We start from the raw sequence: 4,848 nt of genomic DNA on the forward strand, positions 1-4,848 counted from the left end.
TTGGAACCCGGTCTCAGGCCCTGAGGACCCCCGTGCATCTAAACCGGAGCCAACCGGCAGCTCCAGGCGCACTACTACTGAAGCAGGGACCCATGTTAGGTGGGGCCTACACTCTCGACGTTGATTGGGTCCTCCCGGTGACTGGGAACAGACGGAACGTCATTTGTGATTGGGCGCGCAAGAGCGATGGTCAGAGCGTCAGCCTCAGTCCCGCCCCCTGGGGCTCAGCGCTGTAGGCGCTCGATTGCATTTGCGCAGTCTGGAGAGCTAGCCTCGGGGGCGGGGCCGGGCGTCAGCTCCTCGCCTTTTAGGGGCTGGGTAGTCTATCTGCAGGAGCACCTTGCGTTGGGTCACACAGGTATCGTGGCTGGAACCCAGATATCTGGCTCCAAGTCCACTCCTCCCTATTTCGACATCACTCTGGTGCCTCCAGATACGCGTCTGGAACGTGAACCCTGGCCATTGCCTCCTGCCAAGCCAAACCCTGCAGGTAGTAGGAAAACACTGCTGTTAGCTTTATTCTTTGCTGAGGAAGAAACTTGTATCTACACCTATTTTTCCTTTGGGTAGTAATAAAGCTCACTAGGTTTACGGCCCTAAAAAGAACTATTATTTTCTCCATTTTACAGATGAGAAAACAGGTTAAGTAACCTGCCCAAGATCTCACAGCCACTAAGGGCAGAGCCAATATCTGTACACGGGTAGTATTGCTTTAGAGCCCTCGTTCTTAACTTACTACTCCATACTGCCTATGCACCATACTGCAGAGGTGGCTTGCTGCAAGATGAAAGAAGGAAGCTGGTCCTACCCTCCTGGGCCACATAGTTACTGCTGGCAACCGCTGACACTCTGAAGTGGTTGTCCTCTCTTGTTCAACCCATCCATTACGGACACGGGAACAAGGCTGGATTTCCCTGCAGTACAGGGTGAACAGCAGCCACATCATTTAGGAGGAAGATCTTCGAAGCCTTTACTCAAAAGGGATCTGGGGGGGGGGGGGCGATTCTGCCTCGTAGAGCTTCATTTCCCTGAGTAGTGACCCTGATCCAGAGCAGGTTCATCTACTTTGCTGGGCTCTCCCTCCACAATTCCCTTAGTCAACCCTGTGAGGAGGCAGCTTTCATTCCATTTCACAGAGGAGCAAACCCAGTGAGAAAAGTGGGGCAACATACCTGAACTGGACCAGGACTTCAGGGCTTCCTGGTTCCCAAGTCTGTACTATTAACCCCAGCAAGGCTCTCTCCCTGGGAAAAGTCCCCAAAGGCTCCACAGAAAACAGACAGATGTCTCAATATGAAGAAGAAGTAGAGGTTACCCAGGTGACTGGTACCCAGAGTCTGGACTTTCTCCTAGGAACCATGGAAGCTATAGACAGTTTTAGGCAAAAAAGAAATGAAGTCAGAGATGCATTTTAGAGTTTTTCTTAAAAAATAAGCAAACAAACAAACAACTACAGAGAAGGCTACTTGCTGCAGGTGTGCAGGCCGGAAACGGTGGAGGAGTGAAAAAAATGTGTGCATTTGAAAGATATTCGGAATAGACTTGCCAGGTCTTAGTGAATTAATGGAGGAGGGAGGGAGAAGGAGTAATTAGGGATGACTTCTGGTATCTTGGTTTGAGCAGCTGAGAGACTGGTGGTGCCATTTTTGGAGACAGGGGACAGTGAAGGAGAAGTTGGACTGGACGTGAGAGAGTGATCAATTCAGCCATGGACACGTGCATGCAAGGTGATGTCAGACGGAGATGTAAAAGTCTATGGCTGGCTATTTGGGTCTGGAACTCAGGGTCAAGGGCTGGGCTGGCGATATAAGCTTTGAGGGGCATCACTTGTGGAAATGGAACCATGCAGTGGATAAGACTGCCCAAGGAGAGTGACTTGGTTTCTCTCATGGCCAAGGAAAAGAGGCTACAGAGGAGCATGGGGGAGGGGTGGGGAGACTAGAGATATAAGAGGAAATCAGGTGGGGGGGGGTCATATAAAAATAAGAGTGACTGAGGAAGCAAGACAGGACAGCAATGACAAATGCTGTTGAAAGGTCAAGCAAGGTAAAGACTAGAACTTTAATGTCTTTAATGAAGGAGGTTTCAGTGATGTGGTGAGGCAGAAGTGAGAATTTCCAGGGACTATGAAATACAGGAAAGATGAAGCAAATGGAGTCTTTAGAGCAGGCCACTGTTTCCAAGAAACCTGGCAATAAAGGGGAAAAAGGAAAGAAGGTGGTAGAGGGACAGAAGTTGGTGGGAACTGAGGGCTATTACTTTAATGGCTGCTCTTTCCTCAGTGAAGGGGGCACCTGGGAGGCTAGGGGGATCTTGAAGAGTGGTAGATCTGGGGAGCATGCAGGAGATTTTGAGGTTGGTGTTGGGGAGAGCTGGAGACAGAGCCAACCCAGCAAACATGGGACTGCCGGGCAGTGTTGAGGACCTGGTGGAGGCTGGCGAGGTACATACATAGCACTGATCTGTATGGTTGTGCGATTTTTTTTTTTTTTTCCAGCAGCACTTCCAGCTCAGGGGCTTATTTAGAGAAGCCAGAAGATTGGATTTTTTTCCTGAGTTGGAGTGCTCCCAGGCAGATGTGACAGAAGAAAAACTGCCCAATGGAGGTAAGCATATTGGGAAGAATGTGATGGAAATGATAAACCCTGCACTTTCAGTGGATGGAGAAGGAAATAAAGATTGGAGAAAGGTGATACATACAACAAAGTAGAAGGACGAGTGGACTGGAGGCTTCCGCAGGCCAGGCAACAGTGGGCAGAATTCTGAGAACAGCCAAGGGACGGTCAGAGATCAGGTGTCTGCGTTTACAACTTCAGAGGTGGAGCTCTTCTTCTGCTCTTCTAGGGTGTGAGTCTGGAAGTAGAGGAATGAAGAAGGCTGGAAAAGAAAATCTCTGGAGCCTGGAGTCAAAGTGACCAATGATTGGAGAGGAGGGCTAGGCCTCCAGATACCATATCTTACCCCTGTAGCCCAATCCACTATGGTGCCTGAGCCACTCTAGCCGCACCCGTCAGAGAGCACAAAGCCCTATTATAAAGCACTCACATAGCAGGTTTTGAGAGCCTGAGGCTCCACATTCAAAAACTCTTGGTTTTTGTGGGTCTGGCACCAATTTTTCCTTCCCCATTTAAGCCAGAGTTTTGTCTTCGTGACCTGTGGTGACAGGAACAGGTCTTCATTCACCTGCGAATACACTTGGAGAGGGAATCCCAGTGGTTCCCTCACATTCAGTGAGGAGGTTTCAATCTCTGTTACCAATCAAATCTCATCGCTTTTATCTTTTGTGCCTTTTACGACCTAGCCTCGTGATCACTTGTCACACAGGCCAACCCTGACTCAATGTGGAGGAGACCACGCAAGAGTGTGAATACCAGGAGGTGGGGATCCCTGGAGGTCATCTGTTTTCATTTTGTAATTTTTCTCTGGCTATGTAAGGCCTGCTTCAGTTTCCACCCATGTGGTGATGACTTTCAAAAGTTGATGTCTAGCCCAGACCTGTACCTGTACATTCAACTGCCTACAATGACATCTGGACCAGAAGTCTCTAGGCTACCTCAAATTCAACTTGTCTGAGATAGAACTAGAGATCATTTTTCTTTCCAAAATCAGATCCTCTTCCAGTTTCTCTGTATCTAGGAACCCCGCCACTATCTACGCATTCACTCAAGGCTGAACAGTGGCATTATCCTTGAAGCCACTTTGTTACTCTTTCACATCCAATTCGTCACCACGTCTTGTTGATTTTGTTCCTACATGTCTCTGCAGACTGCCCAGTTCTCCTCCTCTTCACCATCGCTCCAGTCCAAGTCTAAGCGAGCTCCAGCTTCATCGTCTTTTGCCCAGACGACTTCATTGGCTTCCCAGCCGGTCCTACCAGAGCTTCTATGAGCCTTTTTCATTTTGATCTTAACTTCAGCAGCCAAAGTGATTTTACACAAGATAAATTTTATCAGTTTCCCACTGTCCTAAACTTTCTAGCATGGCCTACAAAGGTCTTACCTGGTCTTAGCTCTTCTATTCTCTCTAGTGGCTCTCACCCTATTCCTTACTCTCTAAACTCTCAGTTCCTTTTCTTGTCTTTTTTTTTTTTTTTTTTTTGGTGTGGCAAAATATACATAACTTAAAATGTACCATCTTAGCCATTTTTAAATGTTCTGTGACATTTAAAAATTTACATTATTGTGCAGCTATCACCACCATTCATTTCCAGAACTTTTTTTCATATTCTCCAGCTGAAATTCTGTGCCTGTTAAACACTAACTCCTCATGCACCACCTCTTTCTTTTCATCCGTCTAAAGGAGCCCTGCCGCCTTCTTGTTCTTTATACACAAACCGCCCTCTGTCTGAAACACTCTTTTTTTCCCCTTTGCCTAGTGAGCAACCAGTCAGCTGTAGTGTCACGTTCTCAAGGAAGCCTCCTCGGACTCCCAAGTTCAGACCAGAAGCTCCTGTAACTTCTCTCAAAAACCTTGTTCCTCTCGGAGGAGCACACATCTCAGTTTGTATTTCAACACATGTTGTGTAATTGTTTAATTGATGAGTGCTTTCGCTCTGCCTTCTCTTAACATAGTGTTTAGTGTCAGGAGTTCCTCACTGTGTCCCCACCGCCAGGCATAGTGCCTGGCACACAGCAGGTGCTCAAAATTTGTTGGGCGAAAAACAAATGGACGAGTTCCGCTTCCCTGCGTTGGGCCATCCATCCGTGTGACACCTGTGAGTGCCTCCACCCCCAGACTGGGGTGTGTCCCTCCAGGGTCGGACTTTAGCACCTCATCCAGGCTGGCAGGAGGCTGTGCTCTTTGGTTTGCCTATCTCGGACTTCCCGCCCAGCTGCGCAGACGGCAGAA

The sequence above is a fragment of the Panthera uncia genome, chromosome C2 (assembly GCF_023721935.1).
Source record: "Panthera uncia isolate 11264 chromosome C2, Puncia_PCG_1.0, whole genome shotgun sequence".
NCBI lineage: Eukaryota > Metazoa > Chordata > Mammalia > Carnivora > Felidae > Panthera > Panthera uncia.